General features: G+C 36.0%; 1 long non-coding RNA gene across 2 annotated transcripts in view; it reads right to left on the minus strand.

Annotated features, from left to right (window-relative positions):
• Positions 1-18,379, minus strand: part of LOC105719559 (uncharacterized) — a 661,868-nt gene extending 643,489 nt beyond the window's left edge. For both annotated transcript variants that reach the window (XR_001108001.2, XR_010337967.1), the window contains exon 1: positions 17,967-18,379. This is a non-coding gene — a long non-coding RNA (uncharacterized LOC105719559). The remainder of the gene's footprint in view (positions 1-17,966) is intronic.
• Positions 18,380-23,332: the final 4,953 nt, after the last annotated feature.

Consider the following 23,332-nt stretch of genomic DNA (forward strand, 5'->3'; position numbering starts at 1 on the left):
TTCCTGCTTCATGGGATACTAATCAGAGAAGCTAACTGTCTGTGTTACTTGGTGATTCACTTTGCTTTATCTCCATGCCAGAAAAGCCTTCTCAAAATATCCTTCTTCACGTTTAATGGCTAGGTGTTCTTAGCACTAAGGTCGGTACTATACCTCAGAATCTGGAATTCCAGTATTTTAGAATTTGTTAAACAAGGGGGCTGGGCATGGTGGCTCACACCTCTAATTCCAGAGCTTTGAGAGGCCAAGGCAGGAGGATTGCTTGAGGCCAGGAGTTAAGACACCAACCTGGGCAACATAGCAGGACCTCATCTCTATTAAAAAAAAAAAAAAAAAATTAGCCTGGTGAGGTGGTGTGTACCTGTGGTCCTGGCTACTCAAGAGACTGAGGCAAAAGGATTCCTTGAACTCAGAAGTTTGAGGTTGCAAGGAGCTATGTCTGATCATGCCACCACACTCCAGCCTGGGCAACAGAGCCAGACCATGTCTCAAGAAAAGTAAAAGAATCTGTTAAACAAGTTGATTGCTATTACGGCACCTCTCCATGCTCTTCATTCCATCCACATTCATTTCCATTTGCTTCTGATGAAGCTTTAAGAATAAATTTAAAAATTAGTTGATATGAACTGCCTGCCACTTCTTATTGGAGTATTGTTAGATTCAGTTTTATATCATAACATAATCTCATGACTAGGCACCAGTGTCGGTTCTTCTGCACAGTAGTTTAATGACCTTAGAGTTGTCACAACACTTAGTGTCATCTAGAAAGTGGAGATAAATAATACATCCCTACTTACCTAATTAAATGATTGGGAGGATCAGTTTTAAAAGATATGGGGAAAGTATCTTAGATGAAAGGATACAGTGCAAACCAAACATGCATTATTATTTATAACTAACCTGTTTAACATAATTACATACAGTTTTCCAGAGGGAGACACACTGAGGTTTTAATGAGGGAAACTTGTTGTCCTAAGAAACCTGGATAAGACAGTACAGGGTATCCAGGAATACTCACATCTTACTAAGACCCAGCCACTCACTCTGAGAGGTTCCTGAAAAAGAAGACCTATGGATAAAAGGAGGTAAAGTGGGCAAGTTGACGCTATTGCTTTCTGGGGCTATAACTTCAAACCCCAGAGCAGAACTCTGTTGTGCTAGATTTCTGAAAGTAAATGTTTTTTGCCTAGAGTGGAAAATTAGGTTCTGAAAAGGGACCTGGAATAACCGTGGAGATGTGTACTGATGAGAAGACTCAGAGGATACAATTTGCTATGATTCCTTCTGAAAATAGACCTGGCATAACTGTGGAGATGTGTACTGATGAGAAGACTCAGTGGACACAATTTGCTATAATTCCTTCTTGGTTTAGTCAAACTGGCTGACAGCTCTTAAAATCCCACAGTGCAATATATACCATGGAATACTATGCAGCCATAAAAAACGATGAGTTCATGTCCTTTGCAGGGACGTGGATGAAGGTGGAAACCATCATTCTCAGCAAACTGACAAAATAACAGAAAACCAAACACCCCATGTTCTTACACATAAGTGGGAGCTGAACAATGAGAACACATGGACACAGGGAGGGAATCATCACACACTGGGGCCTGGGAGGGATGGGGAGCTATGGGAGGGACAGCATTAGGAGAAATATCTAATGTAGATGACGAGTTGATGGGTGCAACAAACCACCATGGCACATGTATACCTATGTAACAAATCTGCACATTCTGTACATGTATCCCAGAACTTAAAGTATAATTAAAACCATTTTTAAAAATCCTACAGTGCAGTTACTATAAACACAATCTACCTGGTTATTAATCTAAATAATTTTGCTGAGATATGTCTTGAAACCTGAAGAACACGTATTTAAAGGGCAAAAGAGGAAAAATTCTTGTGTAATAGAAGTGGGAAATGAATTTTGTTTAAATATTTGGGGGAAGAGAAGTTTTAAAGCACCTCTTAAATTTTCTTGTCATTATTCTCTAAGTCTCTAAGTTAGACCTAGTCTGTGTTTCAGAGTGAAAAATGTCAAAATGATTAGAGAGGATTTTTTAATATCCAGATCAGTGCCAATTTCCTTACCTAGGTCCAGCATTCCCGTTGCCTTTATGTTTGAGTAGGTGTCCCAGTGACCTCATCTTTGGAGGTCATAAACCCAGTAAGGAGACAAACAGATAAAAGACACATATTTTATCAACATGTAACCATTAGCAACTAATGGTGGTTTAAGAAACATTAACAATAAGGGATTCTTAACTATACATTTCATGACAGGTGAGTTTGAAATTTTTATGCTTAAATATATTGCTGGGTTTAAAATGTGACTTTAGAGTTACAATAAAACCTCCCTTTGCAGTTTCAAAACCATTTCAATTCTCCTTATTCAGCCTCATTCTTAGCTCTTTTTTTAAAAAAAAAAAAAAAAAAAATGACACTTAGAAAGAAATAAACTACAGAGAAGGGTGTTCTTAATATAAATACACAACAAAGATAAAAAGGATAATCCTTAAGTAGAAAGCATCATTGTAAGAAATGCTCAAATGGGATCTCTTTCCCTCATAAATAAACAGCTTCAAGGGGATTTGCACCATCAACACAAGCGCTTCAAACAGATTGTATGAAATAGCGTAATACCTTTTCTGAATTGACATTTTGAGTCAAGTCCTTCACACTTAACCCATGGGCCCCCAAAGATATCCAAAGTGGCCACATTTTCCAACACCCCGGACTCATTTCTAGTGAGAAGTTTTATCTATTGAGTCAGTAGACACTTGTGACCTATATAATCACACTAAGATATCTCCCTTATTTTGGTGTTTGAACCTGTGATTCCAATTCTATCCAATCAATTATAGTAGAAATTGATGAGTGATGCGGCACCAAAAAACTTTTTTTTTTTTTTGAGACAGTGTCTCCCTCAGTCACCCAGACTGAAATGCAGTGGTATAATCATATTCACCGCAGCCTCCAACTCTTGGGCTCAAGAAATCCTCCTGACTCGGCCTCTCGAAGCACTAGGATTACAGGCATGAGCCAATGCACCCAGCCCAAAATGTTTATTATATGTAATATTCATAGCACATTTTAGTTGTACAGGTATCATACATTTTATAATTCTATTTGCTGTGTATATATCCAAATATACAAAATTTTGTAGGCCCTAACCGTATATACTTTGCAGATAAAACACAATTATTGACCTTTTACAGAAGACATGGAATACCATGACCACAGCTGCAGCACTATCACAGTGCCTATTGACAAATTGGACTTCACAATCCCCATTTTAGCTCATTTATCAAGGATTTTGTTTAATTTGAATTTGTAATACTGAAGCTTATCAGAGTTCTTAGCATTGTTAGGTGCCTACCAGATACACAATATCTGCATGAGAAAAGTTTTTATTGTAAAGATATGGGGAACAACGAGATCTGCAAAATAAGACACTTCCCACAAGAGGATAAATTTCATCTGAAGAAAAATAGTGTTAGCTGTTTGAAGTGGAGAAGCATGTACAAGATGCAAAACAATTCTTATCTTAAAAGATTGGACTGTAAACTGTACATTTGTTCCATTGGTAGGTAATATGGGAAGGAGTATAATCTGCTTAATCAAATACAGTATTTCTGGATCGAAAATAAATCACGTTGTAGAATTTAATTATTGAAGTTAAGTTGATAAAAATCTATGATATTAAATAAATTTGCCAAAGTATTGAGAAAAGCTCATCCTCAAAATGTGAAAAATCAGAAAACCCAAAGAGAGGGTGAGTAAACTTTCTCTGTAGTAAAAATGAAAGGCTTTGAGGACTATGATAATTCAGAATACCTATGTTAATTATATTACAGATTTAAACACTTTGAACTTTCTTCATTGAGGCAGCCTGATCTAGCAACTTTGGGAATTACCTAATTGACAATGCAAGCTTTGGGCCGTGTTTTGGGGGAAAAAAAAAAAAAAAGATAATGCAAAATTTAAAAAAAAAAAAAAAAACACTTCTAGTGATACAAGTGCCAGTACAAGAGAACGGGGTTTCTGGGGTATAGAAGTCACAGCAGGGGAAACAAGCAGATCAACCTCCCACAAGGAAAGAGGTGAGACATGCTTCTTCCCTACTGCCTTAAGCCCTGTGAAAAGCTACTCTCTACCAACGTTAGAGCACTTATGTGTGTATTTCAGCAGCAGTTCCAGTACCTGGGAGCAAATGGCAAAACATTATTTCACTCCTCAGAACAGAACAGCAATTTAAACAGCAGGAGTTCAAGTGTTTTATCAACAGCATGCTACCATCTATGCTAAAAAAGAAGAAAGAAAAGAAAAAAAGTAAATCTTCAAAAACAAAATCCTTGAAGGAACGTAGGATGAATGCCTATTCAACTGTACCTTTGGAGTAGAAACGGTATCACAGCACGCAACAAGATGGCAGTCATTCAGAATGGCAGTGAAATTGTCTTTTTGCCTTTCTGAGATTCCACACATTATTCTTCCTCTGCGTAGGATATCAGAATACACTAACTGTTTCACTTGGGCTGCCTACTCTGGACCTTGTGATTTTACCATTGGTTGTCATCCAGGAGAATTACAATGATTCATTTCGCAACGTCACCAAGCCACTAACCAACATAAATTGTCATAAAAGCACCAAATTGACCCTTTTCTCAGTATAAGCCCTACCGTCACTGCCAAATTTAGATAATGTTCTTAGCTAAGCTTCTGCATTCCTGGGAAACTCAAGAGTTTACATAGCCATTCCTATTTTACAAAAAGATGGAATAGAATAATGAAATATACAGAACAGATCTAGAAACACTGTTTAAGGCCCAAGTTAGTGCTCAATATAATCTGAGATATTTCAATAATTGTAAATACTTCTAGAGGTTCCAGTTGACTTCATAACACTGTGTTAAAATCTACTTTGACCTTTCATTCTAAGTTAATACTTTACTGTCATCCTTTATATTGATTTATTATTTTCTAAATGTTTATGCCTTCGACAAATGCACCAGAATTCAAGATAAGGTAAGTTCTAGACAAGATCTAGCTCCTTACTTTTAGGAATTCATTGTGCATTTGAAATCCAAGGTATTGGTACTAATCATATTAAGAAGGTATAGGACATGTTAAGCAATGCAAGAACTTTCAGTAGACAGGACAAAGTCAAGATCCAGATAAATGGCTAAGTAAATAAAAGCCACAAGTTTATTGTCAGAAAAACCGGATGAGGTGGAATGAGAAGTGGATCTTGAAATACAGGATCTAGAAATAGAAATTCCATTTGGTCCAGCCATCCCATTACTGGGTATATACCCAAAGGATTATCAATTGTTCCCATTATAAAGACACATGCACACGTATGTTCATAGCAACACTGATTACAACAGCAAAGACCTGGAACCAACCCAAATGCCCATCGATGATAGACTGGACAAGGAAAATGTGGCACATATACACCATGGAATACTATGAAGCCATAAAAAATGACGAGTTCGTGTCCTTTGTAGAGACATAGATGAAACTGGAAACCATCATTTTCAGCAAACTGACACAAGAACAGAAAATCAAATGCTGCATGTTTTCACTCATCACATACTGGGGTCTGTTGAGGGGGAATAGGGGAGGGTCAGCAGGGGCTAGGGAGGTTGGGGAGAGATAACATGGGGAAAAATGCCAGATATAGGTGACGGGTGGATAGAGGCAGCAAACCACCTTGCCATGTATGTACCTATGCAACAATCCTGCATGATCTGCACATATACACCAGAACCTAAAGTACAAGAAGAAGAGGAAGAGGAGAAGGAGGATGAAGAAGAAAAATAGTTAATATTTGGATGGATAGGGGTGAAAAAATAAGGCATTCTCAATATGGGCCAAGTACAAATGAACCGGGATTGTATGGGGCCATGCAGGTAACAAAGCTGATTGCAGCTAGTGGTATATAAAAAGATGTTCCTGAAATGTCAAACCCTAATTTAGATTTGGATTTAGATTGTAAAGTGACTTGTATTTACTTGATTATAAAGATTGGATTGGATTTAGATTGTAAAGCGACTTGAATTTCAGTTTAAGGTATACATTTAATGTTATTAAATTGTATCCTACCTTGGTCTAAAATGATTTGGGGCCAGGCACAGTGGCTCATGCCTCTAATCCCAGCACTTTGGGAGGCTGAGGTGGGTGGATCACTTGAGGTCAGGAGTTTGAGACCATCCTGGCCAACATAGTGAAATCCCATCCCACTAAAAATAAAAAATTAGCCAAGCGTGGTGGCACACGTGTGTAATCCCAGCTATTTGGGAGGCTGAGACAGGACAATTGCTTGAACTCAGAAGGTGAAGGTTGCAGCGAGCCAAGATTGCACCACTGCATCCCAGTCTGGGCAACAGAGTGAGACACTGTCTCAAAAAATAAAATAAAATAAAATAAATGATTTGAGGTAGCTTACAAAGATGAAGCTAACTAAGAAAAATAACCTAGTTTACACTTCAGGAAAAAATGATCCAAAACAAAAATTGACATTTAACATAGCTGAGATGTACCTAGGAAAGAAGTTAATGTGTAAGAATGATACTATAATTGGTTGTACATTCTTTAATGTGATAGAAAAAAACTAAGTTTTAAGATTTAAGATTTTCTCAAAAGAGAAAAAGAGGTAACACATTAAAAATGATAAGGCACAAATCAAATACTCAGGATAAATTCAAAACTGATATTAAAACCAAAGACCTCAAAAAGTATGATAAACAACATCCTCAACAACACGGAAAGTAAGTTGATCGAATGGTTTTTTAGTACATCCCTAACACAAGCCAGTATTAGCATATCAAAGCACAAAAAAATTAGTCTTTGGGAAATGATACTGTGCTGATATGTCTTGCATTGATTATCTGGTTTAACCCAAGAATACAAGGTCCAAAGTTTTGAACTTTGTCCTATAGACGAGTGGGAGCCATGACAGATTTTTAAATGTAACGCTCACATATTTAAAAGCAGACAACTGATAGAACACATTCTCCAGACTTCCTCCTTTTAAATTTTTAAATATTTTATTTACTCCAATTTATCCAATTTGTACCATTTCAATGTATAATCAATACACTGAAATAATAAAATAATCAGTACATTGAAATAATACAAATATTATCGAATATTTTTACTTTTTGGTACCAAGTCTTTGAGATCTGCTGTGAATTTTATACTTACAGCACATCTCAACTTGAACTGGTCACATTTAGCTGTGTTGTGTTAGGGATAGGGAAATGAAAATGAAAACAGAAAAGTATATAGATATGTTGTCTAGTACACTAGCCAGACTTCCTCTTTATAGTGAATCTACAAGACTTTTGGAATGGTTTCATCTGTCGGTATGCAGATATTACCAATATAATTTTTCTTTTAACCTTAATGTCATAAAATATATAGCTTGTTTTCAAGAAAAGTGCATTTTCCTCCATGAGTTGCCAACCAGATCTTGAAGCAACCTGAGTTTGAAGGGAAACACAGTATTGCAGAAACCATCCCTCAGAACCTAGAAAGCTTTAACCTGGAAAGACAGACATCTGGTTGTCAAGGGCACTATTGGCTTCTAAGTTTTTGATGGAGTTTTGCCTTTACTTCATATCTCATGCATAACTGGAAGATCTGCCTGGTGGAAACGGAAGTACTTTCTGAAGAAGGTACTATGACAGGAAGGGAAATAGGTCATGAATTAATAATCTTGTTTGGCGGAACTTTCATGACACCTGCCAACACTATACACAAAGAAAGCTCTTCTCAGTCCTTTGCTTTCATGACTGGTGAATTAACTCATATATTTTACGAAAGAAGCGCTCCATACTGTGATAATTTCCATCTCCTGAAATCTGTTTCATGCATATCTTTGTCAGCTTAAGAAATGCAACTTATCAGTGATAAGTGAATGAGAGTATATAAAAATGTAAAAATGCTACTTTACATTAGGAAGAAGGAAACAGCCTTAGCAGAAATTGACAAAAGTCATCAAATATAAATTCTAAACTTTACCTTCAAATTGACGACTCAAAGTTAAAATATCTCCCACAGGGTTTGTTGGACAGATTTAAAATGAATAGGAAATCAAATTTCCTTGAATTGTAATATATATTTTGTTAATTTTGTGTGAGTTTTTTTGAATAGTGTAAAACATTAGCTACTTTACAATGGTATATTTTATGTTATTTCTTTATATTATTTATTTTATATTTAAAGGCCTCTATATTTGTATATAAAAATTATGAAAATATATAACTTATTTCAATATGATGAGTAATACTCCTTGATAAATGTTAAATGTGGTTGCTTTTCTCAAAAAAACATAGAAAAAACAGGCCAGGCATGGTGGCTCACACCTGTAATTCCAGCACTTTGGGAGGCTAAGGCAGGTGAATTGTTTGAGGCCAGCCTGAATACCCTGTCTCTACCAAAAAAAAAAAAAAAAAAAATTAGCAGGCATGGTAGTGTGTGCCTATAGTCTCAGCTACTTGGGATGCTGATATGGGAGGATCAATTGAGCCCAGGAGGTAAAGGTTGCAGTGAGCTGAGATTGTGCCACTCCATCCCAACCTGGATGACAGAATAAGACCCTGTCTCAAAAAAAAACACCACTAAATATCTATATAAAACATATATAGATATATAATTTAATAAAAAGGTCTAGTATAATGAATAACAGTAATTTAAAACAATTTATGACATGTTATTTAGGGAAAAGTTATGTATAGTCCAAAATGAAATATAGGAGTATATTTCAAATAGTTAAATCATTTCATAAATAACAGTTATGCTTTTGTAAGTTATAGTGTTGCTATAATAGATTGTCTTTAAAGCAACTTTCCTAAAAATATAAAACTGTGATTATGAAAATGGGTTATAAATAGTGTTACTATTACAGAATTTATGAAATTAATAGACGTTTCATTGTTTTTAGCTACAATGTTCCTGGACACACTTAGGTTCATTTCCACACCTGCCATTCACCTTTGTACTCTTCATGTAACATATTAAAATCTTTAATAAAAAATATAAACATATAAAAACATATTTTACTCAGATTTTTCTCTTATTAATTTTCTTTTTTACAGACACAGAGCTGTTTCAGCATTTACACTCTCTCACAGTCCTACAAAAGCAATACTATTTTTCTCCAATTGTGTGTGTGCGTGCCTGTGCATACATGTGTGTTTATGTAGAAGTCAAGCTAAGGTATGACAAATATGTAATTTTTAAAATGGAAAAAAATATTACTTTTATCAGGACCATCATAACTACTACAGAGAAATACCTATCGGGTATTAACACACTGCTTACTAAATACCTGCAAAAAGAAAAAAAAACCAAACAGAGAAAGAAATCAATAAAATCAAAGAGCTTTGGACTAATGAAAAATCCACTGTGACTATGGAAAGTAAATAGTAATGTACTAGGGCCCAACAGAAGACAATTTAGCAAATATATTATGTTTATAATCCAGATATACTCATTTTTAATAACAAGACATATATTTTTATGTGAAAAATACTCTATGAGGAGTTGGGATTCTAGAAGGTATATAACTCTGGTGAAGAATATATAACTTTGTAGAAATGTGGGTTTACTTTAAAGTCAATATAATTCCATACAGTGGGATATTGTACAGAATTAAAATGCTATTATATAAAAATAGCTAATAAGATATTATAAAATAAAAAGAACCTGTAAATACAATGCTATTTCATTTTCTTTATAAACACACACACACATACACACACTATATATATATATAGGTAAAGGAAAAAACTAAGTAAACTTGTCACTGAGTACTTGGAGTAAGGTGAGGTTTGGTTTGTATCAAACTTACACCCTTTTTTGTTGCATTTTAGGTTTTGGGGTACATGTGAAGAACATGCAAGATTGTTGCATAGGTACACACATGGCAGTGTGATGTGCTACCTTCCTCCCTATCATCTATATCTGGCATTTCTCCCCATGCTATCTCTCCCCAACTCCCCACCCCCTGCTGTCCCTCCCCTTTTTCCCCTCTACAGACCCCAGTGTGTGATGCTCCCCTCCCTGTGTCCATGTGTTCTCATTGTTCAACACCCACCAATGAGTGAGAACATGTGGTGTTTGATTTTCTGTTCTTGTGTCAGTTTGCTGAGAATGGTGGTTTCCAGGTTCACCCATGTCCCTACAAAGGATACGAACTCATCGTTTTTGATGGCTGCATAGTATTCCATGGTGCATATTCTCCACATTTTGTCCTATAGTCAATGAGCATTAACTACTAATAAAATATTTACTATAGAGTATTAACAAAAAATACAACATTTGAGAATTATTCCAAATAACTAACACCCAGGTGGATAATGTATCCTTTGAACACTTATATCTGTATACCTGGTACATTTTAAAAGCTCCATATCAATAATTATGCTAAAAATAAATGAACAAGCCTTATTATTCTGGATAAGATGCCTACACATGCTCTGCCCTATCATTTACACTGATTGCAGCTATAAAAAATAGCAGAATACATGGAGTATCTATTTGAGGATGATCAAAAACATTTAATAGACACATTATGTAAGAAGATGAGCAATTGAATAACCACCTGACATACATTGAGCTTACCATTTTGTTCTTAAGATTTTCTTTGTTTGCCCTGAATGCTACACAGTTTTAAAAGTGGGTGGTAGAGAGGGGGTAATAAAAGCTTTAGCTACTTGAGACTCTTTTCTAGCTAGAGGATGAAAAACAAGAGGCCTAAGAAAGGTAATAGAACTGGGGAGATTACAGGCAGAGTGAAGGGCTCAAAAAAGAAACCCTATAAAGTTATTTATAAATTTATTACCAAGTTGTGTATGTGTACACCAGACCTTAATCAGTGTATCAAAGATATTTTAAAATTAGACTGGAATTGGAACCAAAGCCTACCATAGATAACTTGAAACTTGCAATGTAAACCTAACCAGGACTATTGACTGCTAAAACAAAAATCTCTACGAAACGTTCAGCTTTTGGGAGAAAAAGACAACCAACAGACTCCAAAACAAAATTACGCAGATGTTGAAAATATCTACAAAGACTTTAAAGCACCTCTACCAATGCTGCAACAATCAAGAAAACACTTGAAATAAACAGAAAAATTGAAATTCTTGGCTGGACACAGTGGCTCACACCTGTAATCCCAGTACTTCGGGAGGCCGAGGTGGGTGGATCACCTGTGGTCAGTTTGAGACCAGCCTGACCAACATGGCAAAACCCCATCTCTACTAAAAGTACAGAAATTAGCTGGGTGTGGTGGTGAGTGCCTGTAGTCCTAGCTACTTGGGAGGCTGAGGCAAGAGCATCACTTTAACCCAGGAGGCAGAGGTTGCAGTGAGCCGAGATCATGCCCACTGCACTATAGCCCAGGTGACAGAGCAAGACTGTCTCAAAAAAAAAAAAAAAAAGAAAACAAAAAGAAATTCTCTGCAAAGAAATAGAACACATAAGAAATAAATAAATAAATAATGTACTGGAGGTACTCAATAGCTGAATGAAGAGGACAGAGAAAAGGGCAGTGAACTTAAAAGATGTACGAATGCAAATTATCTGACATGATTTGGATCTGTGTCCCCACCCAAATCTCATGCAGAATTGTAATTCCCAGTATGGGAGGAGGGGCCTGGTAGGCGATGATTGGATCATGAGAGCAGATTTACCCCTTGATGCTCTCATGATAGTGAGTTCTCACAAGATCTGATCGTTTAAAAATGTGTAGCACCCCAGCTGTTCTCTTTCCCTCCTGCTTCAAACATGTAGGGCATGCCTGCTTCCCATTTGCCCTCCACCATGATTGCAAGTTTCCTAAGGCCTTTCCAGTCATGCTTCCCATAAAGTCTGCAGAACTGTGACACAATTAAACCTCTTTTCTTTATTTTATTTTATTTTTTTTGAGTTTCTAAACAGATTTTCAAAAATTCATGACCAAAACAGTGAAGTCTTCAAAGCCAAGGTTTTTGTTTTGTTTTGTTTAATACTTTAAGTTCCGGGGTACCTGTGCAGATTATACAGGATTGTTACATAGGTATACAAGCCATGGTGGTTTGCTGCATCCATCCCCTCCCCATCGTCTATATTAGGTATTTCTCCCGATGTTATCCCTCCCAATCTCCCCACCCCCTGCTATCCCTCCCCTAACTCCCGACAGGCCCCAGTGTGTGATGTTTCCCTCCCTGTGTCCAAGCATTCTTACTGTTTAACACCCACTTACAAGTGAGAACATGTGGTGTAAGGTTTTCTGTTCCTGTGTTAGTTTGCTGAGAATGATGGTTTCCAGATTCATCCATATCCCTGCAAAGAACATGAACTCATCATTTTTTATGGCTGCACAGTATTACATGGTGTATATGTTCCACAATTTCTTTATCCAGTCTATCACTGATGGGCATTTGGGTTGGTTCCAAGTCTTTGCTATTGTAAACAGTGCCACAGTGAACATATGCCTGCATATGTCTTTATAATAGAATGACTTATATCCTTTGGGTATCTACCCGGTAATGGTATTGCTGGGTCAAATGGTATTTCTAGTTCTAGATTCTAGAGGAATTGCCACGCTGTCTTCCACAATGGTTGAACTAATTTACACTCCCACAAACAGTATAAAAACATTCCTATTTCTCCACATCCTCTCCATCATCTGTTGTCTCCAGATTTTTTAATGATCGTCATTCTAGCTGGTGTGAGACAGTATCTCAACGTGGTTTTGATTTGCATTTCTCTAATGACCAGTGATGATGAACATTTTTTCATATGTTGGTTGACTGCATAAATGTCTTCTTTTGAAAAGTGTCTGCTCATATCCTTTGCCCACTTTTTGCTGGGGTTGTTTTTTTTTCTTGTAAATTTGTTTAAGATCTTTGTAGATTCTGGATATCATCCCTTTGACAGATGGGTAGATTGCAAAAGTTTTTTTCTCATTCTGTTGGTTGCCAGTTCACTCTAATGATAGTTCCTTTTGCTGTGTAGAAGCTCTTAAGTTGAATTAAATCCAATTTGTCTATTTTGGCTTTTGTTGCCATTGTTTTTGGTGTTTTAGTCATGAAGTCCTAGCCTATGCCTGTGTCCTGAATGGTATTGACTAGGTTTTCTTCTAGGGTTTTTAGGTGTTAGGTCTTAAGTTTAAGTCTTTAATCCATCTGAAGTTAATTTTTGTATAAGGTGTAAGGAAGGGGTCCAATTTCAACTTTTTGCATATGGCTAGCCAGTTTTCCCAACACCATTTATTAAACAGGGAGTCCTTTCCCCATTGCTTGTTTTCTTCAGATTTGTCAAAGATCAGATGGTTATAGATATGTGGCATTAATTCTGAGGCCTCTGTTCTGTTTCATTGGTCTGTATCTCTGTTTTGGTACCAGTACCATACTGTTTTGATTACTGTAACCTTGTAGTATAGTTTGAAGTCAGGTAGCGTGATGCTTCCAGCTTTGTTTTTTTTGCTTAGAACTGACTTGGCTACTTGGGCTCTCTTTTGGTTCCATATGTAGTTTAAGGTGGTTTTTTTCATTTCTGTGAAGAAGGTCATTGGTAGCTTGATGGGGACAGCATTGAATCTATAAATTACTTTGAGCAGTATGGTCATTTTCACAATATTGATTCTTTCTAACCATGAGCATGGAATGTTTTTCTATCTGTTTGTGTTCTCTCTTATTTCCTTGAGCAGTGGTTTGTAGTTCTACTTGAAGAAGTCCTTCACGCCCCTTGTTAGTTGTATTCCTAGGTTTTTATTCTTTTTGTAGTAATTGTGAATGGGAGTTTGCTCATGATTTGGTTCTCTGTTTGTCTGTTATTGGTGTATAGTTAATGCTTGTGATTTTTGCCCATTGATTTTGTATCCTGAAACTTTGCTGAAGTTGCTTATCAGATTAAGGAGATTTTGGGTTGAGACAATGGTGTCTTCTAAATACACAATTATGTTGTCTGCAAAGAGAGATAATTTGACTTCCTCTTTTCCTAGTTGAATATCCTTTATTTCTTTTTCTTGCCTGATTGCTCTGGCCGGAACTTCCAATACTATGTTGAATAGGAGTGGTGAGAGAGGGCACCCTTGTGCCATTTTCAAAGGGAATAAACCTCTTTTCTTTATAAGTTAGCCAGGCTCAGGTAGTTTTTTACAGCCATGCACTGGACTAATACATTATCCAGTCTGAACCACAGAGGAAAAATAAAGACTAAATAAAATGAACAGAAATTTAGGAACCTGTGCAACAATAACAAATGTCTAATATTTATGCCATTGGAGGCATAGAAGAATAGAAGGGTGAAGAATGGAAATAATCTGATGAAATAACAGCTGAAAACTTCCCAGATGTGGCAAAAAGACATAATACTACATATTCAAAAGGTTCAACACACACCAAACAGGAAATATCCGAAGAAGTCCATGTCCAGAAACATCATAATCAAACAGCTGAAAACGGAACACAAAGACAAATTTTTGTATGGAATTTTATAATTCAGAGAAAACAAAATTTTGATGTCCATTATAATATTATGGTTGAAATAAATAACATAGAAAAGGCTGAATTATGAATGATCAACTATCACAGGATAATCACGGGCAATAAGGCTTGGGACGATCTTGAAGGTAGGAGACTGTTTTTCTGGCTCAACCAAAGAAAAGCCACTCTTCTTAGCTAAAGGTATGTATTATTCAGAGATACATAATCCAGAGAATCCGAGTCACTAGGAATGATTTAGAATAAGGTATTTATCATGGAGATTTGAACTTATGCAATTGCAGAAACTAGTAAAAAAAAAAAAAAAACTGTTGGTTCAGTTATTTCTTCTGTTTCTAAGACTGAATGTGGAGTTGGAGTGCAGGAAGTAGATGGGGAAAGATAGACAAGAAGTTGGAGAGATTAGGAACAACTGAAATCTTCAAAGTATAACCTAGAACCTGTATCTAGCCATTCCTATTATTCTTATTATTATTTTTGAGATGAAGTCTCACTCTGTCGCCTACGCCAGAGTGCAGTGGCTTGATCTCAGCTCATTGCAACCTTCGCCTACCAGGTTCAAGCGATTCTCCTGCCTCAGCCTCCTGAGTAGCTGGAACTACAGGCACACACCACAACAACTGGCTAATTTTTGTATTTTTAGTAGAGAAGGGGTTTCACCATATTGGCCAGGCTGGTTTTGAACTCCTGACCTTGTGATCTGCCTGCCTCAGCCTCCCGAAGTTTTGGGATTACAGGCGTGAGCCACTGTGCCTGGTTAAACCTGTATCTATTCTATGTTTATCTCTCCTCATCAGTGCTGTGGATGACATAAAAGACAATTTGGCACTTGTCATAGAATCACAATAGCACCTAACCCAGAATTTAAGAAAACTAGGGAAAAAAAAAATCCTATAGAAGCAATAGAACCCTTAGGTCCAGCTGCTACCCAGATACTCAAAAGCATACATGAACTGCAAAAAGGTTGGCCTCTATAAACCCTCAGTGAACAAAATACTTTTTCACTCTACCTTCCAAATCTTATACAAATTGTTCTTGTAGTCAACCCTAATCAGAAACACACAGGGAAGGAAATTCTTGGGAACATTGTTCAATTGAGCCAATTTAACAAATTTTACAGAGCCATCATGTAGATTCAACAATGAGATCAAAAGTTAACATTATTGTTATGTTAGTTGACAGGAAAATGGGAGAGGATGAAGATTTTTATTAATATTGTTATATTGACTTAAAATATGGAAAAAATATAATAGTCATAACTATTACAGATCTTGTTTCTACAACCAACTCCATGGTCATAGTATGTATCATTACCTTCTTCCACTTCCCATTCCATACAACCTTTGTGCTAAGCAAGCACCTCAACAGGTTAAATTTCCTTGCCTGGTAGGTGACCCTAACCTTTACTCCCAAAAGGACTGTTTCATTAGTGGCCCAATGTATAAGGAGTTGTTGCACTTTTCCATGTACTTTGATAAAATTACATAGAAATACGGAGAAAAGCTCAAGGGGACCTCCTGCCTTTCAATTTCAAACATATTTCTCCTCAACTCCTGTTGATTTTTTAATTGCTAAATTACCTCAAAATGTAGCAGCTTAAAATAACAAGCTTTTATTATCTCACATGGTTTCTGACTGTCAGAATCTGAAAGAAGCTCAGTTGGGTGGACCCTCAGTTTCAGGGTCTCCTGTGAAGTTTCAGTGAAAATGGCTGAGGCCGTAGTTATCCGAATGCTTCCCCAAGTGAGCCAGCAAGGAACAAGGGAGGGTATACAACATGGAAGTCACAGTCTTTTTGAAGCCTAACTGTGCAAGTCATGTCCGATACTTGCTGAATTATATCCATCAGAACAGAGAAAGGAGTTCCACTCCACATTCAAAGAGACACATTACACAAGGGTATCAATACTAGGAAGTGAGAGTTGTTGGCTGTAATTTTACAAGCTCACCATAACATTGTACAGAATTAGGCTAAACAAAGAACATGACAGAAAATATTTTTTCTGCTACCAAAGGCACCTCTTTGCATTATTATAACTGACATTCTAACAATTGTAATTATGTTTCACTTTAGCATTTTACATACTTAATGTCAATTTTTCTATATGATGTTCCCAAATTGATATCTCCATTTAAAGATAAGGAGTTTTAAACAGTCATTAATGGGAAAATAGATTTTATTCTGTTACTTCCACCTGTTGTTTTATATGATTTAAAATTAAGGGTATTCTATGTATTTTTTCATCTTATTTAAGAAGACAAAATCATCTTACATCTCTATCCTTTAAAAAGAATGTTAAGTCTAGGAACAGTTTTAGACAACAGTTACTCCAATTTCTGATTTCAGAAGTGAGGAAACTTAGGTCTAGAACTTTTACATGAGTTATTTAAAAGTTCACAATCATTTGATTGTAAGTCTAGGAAATGACATGCTAGAGCTGACTTTCACAGACTTGCAAGGGTTAAGTGTGCTCATCTCTTCTCAGCTCTGCTTTCAGTGACATCAGGTCATAAGCTTGAAATCAGTGACAGAGCTTGAAATCAGGGATGTTTATACCATGGAAATCCAGCAACATTAAAGATCCATGTTTTCTCCAGGGAGCCAATTGTGGGACATTCACCAGCACAACACAGGACTACAATTAGAATCCGGGCTTTCTGATCTTTCGCACTTCTCTGTCCACTTCACTGGTTACATACCTTTATCATTAAGACTAATGCCAGTAAACTATCTTACATTAGTTAAGATAATTAGTTAGAAGGATAAAGGTTTTATCCTTCTCAGCCTAACCTGGACTTTATACATGTTTCTTCAGAAATTATATTTAGTCAACTGCATTGTTAATGAAACGCAGGGTTATATCTCCATAGTAATTACTATGTCCTGGTAATCTTTGAAATAGATGGATGCCCATTTTCTCTATTTCAGAATGTTTGCCACAAGAAAGCAATTAGCCTTATTTAATGTCTTGCTGTTGTGGCTATATTTTTAACACTGCTACACTGTATTGGCCATAATCATGGCTTTTCATGTGATCTATATAACAATTAAATTTAAAAGCCCTATTTTTTCATGTTATGCATATTACAGCAAACTCTCTCATTTAACAAACTATCTCTTACAAGGTCAACAAATACAAACAATATAAAACACAAACCCAAAATTAATTTAAAATATTTTATTATAAAAGTATTCATATCATCTGCTTTATCTTGCCCTAATATTTATAAAAATCTTATTTTTTTACCTTTATTATCTTTAATTACCACATGATATCATTTGGTATTTTCTCAAGAGTAAAAGGAATAAAACAAATCTGTCATTCTGCAATCAGTAAAAATTGTGAGCTATGAAGATTCAACTCTTTGGTATTTGTTGGTTTAAGCAAGAGTTTTAAAAAATTGTTTATATATAATGTATAATTGTGGTGGATATGTAATAAAATAATTATCCTTTAAACTTACCTTACTGTAATGAATTATGGCATGCTAGTTATCATCAGAATGCCTTCTTACAGCCACAGTAATTTCTTTATTAAATGCAGAAGTAATCTGCTGGTTGTGTCTTCAAAATTTATGCAGAATCTGACTCTGACTATCTCTCACTACCTCCATAGCAACAAATCTGCTCTGGTCATCATTTCTTACGTAGATCATGGCAACAGTCTTCTCACTAGTTTTCCTGTTTCTATTCCTGTTTTTCTACAATCAATTCTCCACATAGGAGCCAGCGTAATCATTTAAAAGGTGTAGGTCTGCCGAATCACCCACACACTTTGCATTTCACACCGACCAAAATCCCAAGTCCTTGTAACGGCTTGCAAAGCCTATATAATTGAACCTATGTCTTCTCCGACCTCCTCTTTCTCCTCCTTCCCTTTCTCTTCATGTGTTCTTGCCACACTGTCCTCCATGCTGTTTTTCTAAATACTGCAGTCAGGCTTGTACCTCAGGAACTTTGCATTAACTCTTTCTCTCTGCTTGGAATGCCATTCTTCCCAGTATTTCCATGGCCCACTTTACTTAAATATTGTATTCTTATGAGGTCATTGCTGACCACCATGTCTAAAGACACCACTGATCTCTGGTTTTTTGCTGTCGTTTATCTGGAATATTTATAATTTACTAACAATACAATATAACTATTTATTATGTCAGTGTTTAATTTTTGTCACCCCAGCCATATTTTAACATATATAGAAAGTCTTAATATTTTTGAAGAAGGGAGAAAAGAAAAACAATAAAGAAAGGAACAAAAACTGTGAACCCAAAAGAGAATGGTAAAATGCAAGAAAAAAAATCGTGACCATAAAAAATTTATAAACATGTTGGTAAATTTAAATTACAGACTATGAAAATAAATTAATAATTATATTTAGTAGGAACAGATGTGCCTAACAAACCTGATAACATAAAAATAATAGAAAGAGATTAGTGTTTTTAAAATTATATCCTTTTGCATTATTACACAATATGATGGACATATTAATTAGCTTTAGATATTCTTAAGAATAAGATTTAAAATATAAAGGAATCCCTAAAGAAAATAACACATGAAAATACTAAACATACATTTCTAAATAATCTGCTATGCAAAGAAAAATTATAACAAAAGTTATGATTTATAACTGCATGACAATGAAAACAATAATGGTTAAAACATCTCTAAAACAAAACTTAACAGGAAATACTTACACCATAATACACATATAAATAAGACTAAAAATTAATAAACTAAGCATTCAAATTCATTATTTTGGAAGACAGCTGACTAGATGCAGCAAGGAGAGACAAGGACATTGGGAAGACTGGCACACTCTGAGCAGATCTTCACAGGGAAGTCACTGAGAGCAGATGGAGAGAAGACACAGATGCTGGAATGAAGAGGGAGGAAGTTGGGAACCCTGCATGAGGCTACTATGCACTGGGTCTCATTCCTGCCCCTGAATGACTCCTGGAGATGGGGTGAATTGAGCAGACAAGGAGTGACCTGCTCTAACCATGGACCTCTGGAATCCTGGTAACAGGAGACCCCACGACTCCCGAGGGCAATTGAGCTGGCAGTGAGAGGCTTAGAGAGATGGTAGAGGCAGAACTCCAGCCAGTGTGGAGCCCAGATGGTTTGGGGCAGGAGCGTCTGTAGTGCAGCAGAGCCAGGGATGCACATCTTTCTAGGATCGCCTTGCTCCCCTAGGAGACTTTAACTGTAGGGAAATTGCTGACCTGAACAGTGCTGGGCAGTCTTGCCTGTGAGACAGGGATGATCTGACCTGAGTGCCCTCCTGTCTGCTGGCTTCTTCTGGGGCTCCAGCCTGGCCATGCCTGCTTGAAGGATGCTCACTGAGGATCCTCCTAGGGGCCACATCATAGCTTCTGCACTAGCGGATCATGCCTGACCATCAAAGAGGTCCAGCCGAGCAGTCCAGCCAATATGCACATCTTGTCCATGCCCTCCCCCAACCACAGTCTCACTCATGCCTCTTTGCCAGCATGTACTTGCTGACAGCCACCCCACAGCATGCTTTGCCAGTGTGTGTGTACGTATGTGTGAACCTTACCACCCTCTCTGCTTGGGCACATGCAGAGTGGGTACAAATGCTAAGGGAATTCATTAAAACCAGATCTGCCTTACAAGAGGTTCTGAAGGGAGTGCTAAACATGGAAAGGAAAGACCATTACTGGCCACTACAAAAACACACTTTACTACATAGACCAGTAACACTATAGAGCAACCACACACACAGTCTACATAATGACCAGCTAACAACATAATGACAAGTTCAAATTATCACATATCAACACTGACTTCAAATGTAAATCGGACAAATGCTCCAATTAAAAGATATAGTGTGGGAAGTTGGATTAAAAAAGGCAAAAGCCAATGGTATGCTGTCTTGAAGAGACTCATCTCACATGCAGTGACACACAAAGGCTCAAAGTAAAGGGATGGAGAAAATTTATCAAGTAAAAGGAAAACAAAACAAAAAGGTAGGGGTTGCTATTCTAATCTCAGACAAAACAGATTTTAAACCAATAAAGATCAAAAAAGACTAAAAAAAAGCATTACATAATGATAAAGGGTTCAATTCAACAAGAAGACCTAATTATCTTCTTGTTGATATATACATATATATATGCACCCAACACAGGAATACACAGATTAATAAAGAAAGTTCTTACAGACCTACCAAGAAACTTAGATAATCACATAATAATAGCAGACTTCAACACTCCACGACATATTAGACAGATCATCAAGGCAAAAAACTAACAAAGATATTTGGGACCCTTAACTCAACACTTGACCAAATAGACCTAACAGATATCTACAGAAATCTCCACCCCAAAACAACAGAATATATATTCTTCTCATCTGTACTCACCACATACTCTAAAACCAACCACATAATCAAGCATAAAACAATCCTCAGCATATTTAAACAAACTGAAATGATACCAACCATACTCTCAGACTGCAGTGCAATAAAAATAGAAATCACTGTTAAGGAAATTGCTCAAAACCATAAAGTTACATGAAAATTCAACTTTCTGCTCCAGAATGACTTCTGGAAAAACAATGAAATTAAGGCAAAATCAAGAAATTCTTTGAAACTAGTTTTAAAAAATGCAACATGCCAGAATCTTTGGGACACAGCCAAAGCATTTAAGAGCGAAGTTTATAGCACTAAACGCCCACATCAAAAAGTTAGAAAGATCTCAAATTAACAACCTAACATCACAACTTAGGGGAACTAGAGAAACAGCACACTAACCCCAAAGCTAGCAGAAGACAAGAAATAAGCAAAATCAGAGCTGAAGGGAAGGAAACTGAAACACAGAAAATCATACGAAAGATTAATGAATCCAAGAGCTGGTTATTTGAAAGAATTAATAACATAGATAAACCACTAGCTAGATTAATTAAGGAAAAAAGCAAGAAGATCCAAATAAACACAATCATAAATGGCAAAGGTGATATTACGTATCTATGCAAAGGAAAAGAAGTCATATCAAAAAGACACATGCACGCATATGTTTATTGCAGCACAATTCACAATTGCAAAGATACGAAACCAGCCTAAGTGCCCATCAAACAGTGGGTGGATAAAGAAAATGTATAAATACACCATGGTATACTACTCAGCCATAAAAAAAGAATTAAATAATGTCATTTGCAGCAACTTGGATGGAGCTGGAGACATTATCTTAAGTGAACTAACTCAGGAATGGAAAACCAAATATTCTATGTTCTCATTTATAATTAGGAGATAACCTACAGGAATTCAAATGCATATGAAGTGGTATAATAAATACTGGAGACTCAGAAGGAGGGAGGGTAGGACAGAGTTGAGGGAAAAAAATAAAATAGTGGATATAATATACACTACTTGGGTGATGACTGCACCACTATATAATTCATCTATGTAACCAAAAACCACTTGTATTCTCAAAGCTATTGAAAGTTGAAGGGGATATAACCACAAAGAGATATTTTAAAATATTGAAGAAAATGCTATAAAAATTATGAAATAAAATTAAAATGTATATTAAAACAACTTTTAACAAATTATTAAAATTGACTCAAGAATAAATAGAAAGACATAAGCATAACCATTAAAAAAATTCAGTCAACATCACAGTTCTCTCAAAGGATGATACTGTGAAAGGTTTAAAGAATACTACTAATCTTATATGAACTTTTTCGTGGACTAAAGAAAGAAAATATTCTCAAATATATTGTATATGGCTAGGATAATCTAACTGCCAACATTGAATAAAGGTAATCCAAGGAAAAAATAATAAGCCTACTTATTCATAAGCATAAATGCAAAATAGTAATTAAAATGTTTAACTAGTATAAAAAATACAACAACAAACAAGTCTTATACTTAAAATCCAGGGTAGTCTAATATATGGTATTCAAAAATCTATCAATATAACTCAGCACATGAATAACAATTAAATATATACATTTATATCAATGGATGCAGAAGGATCAATGACATTGACTATATATTCATGTTTTTAAAAAGCAATTTGAATCAAACTGAGACTATACCCAACTGTGCAAGACTTTCAGTGCAGAAAGGATGAAGATGATGGAAAATCTTCCCTTCCCAAAAAAATACTATATGACTTGAGAAAATGGTTAAAACAACCATTTCTATTTTTGGATATAAAACAGAGGGAAAGAACAACTTGAGAAGCATTAGTTCACGAAAAATTCCTGAATTTAATGTCAGACGTGGGAGTCTGCGGAGTTCTTGCCTGGGATGTCTCCTTTCCCTCTCCCTCCAGAAAATGACAAAAGTTAATGAAAATAAATTGAATGTATAAATCTATGAGCACATAACACAAAATAAGAAAGAACAAAATAAAAAACAGGCAAAAAATTTACTATCAATATTGGAAGTAAATGTAGTACTGATTGCTACTCTGAATTGGCAATGAAAGGAACATAATTCAGCTTTAAACACGCTTCTCTTCCACAAACTATGTTTCAGGGTACTCAAATGGCCTGAATTGATGATGTGTCCCTTGCCACCAAAATTATGATTTTGGAAGTTTTCAACTATAAAATGTTACAGGAGCACACCTAAAACCATATCACTGAACTTATTTTTCACAAACTGTTTATGTTTTGCCACATTTACTCTCTCTATAGAAATAAGTGACCGAGATGCAGAGGTAGAAATGATGAGCCTAACAAATGTCTTCATGATAACATGAAAATAATAGAAAAATATTGTTTTTATGATTATATCCTTTTGCATTATGATGAGAGGGAGCGACAGTGAGACAGAGAGGATATTTATCATCTACTCAGTACC

Source organism: Aotus nancymaae, unplaced genomic scaffold (assembly GCF_030222135.1).
Source record: "Aotus nancymaae isolate 86718 unplaced genomic scaffold, 86718_ANA_hifiasm-v0.15.2.pri h1tg000002l, whole genome shotgun sequence".
Lineage (NCBI taxonomy): Eukaryota > Metazoa > Chordata > Mammalia > Primates > Aotidae > Aotus > Aotus nancymaae.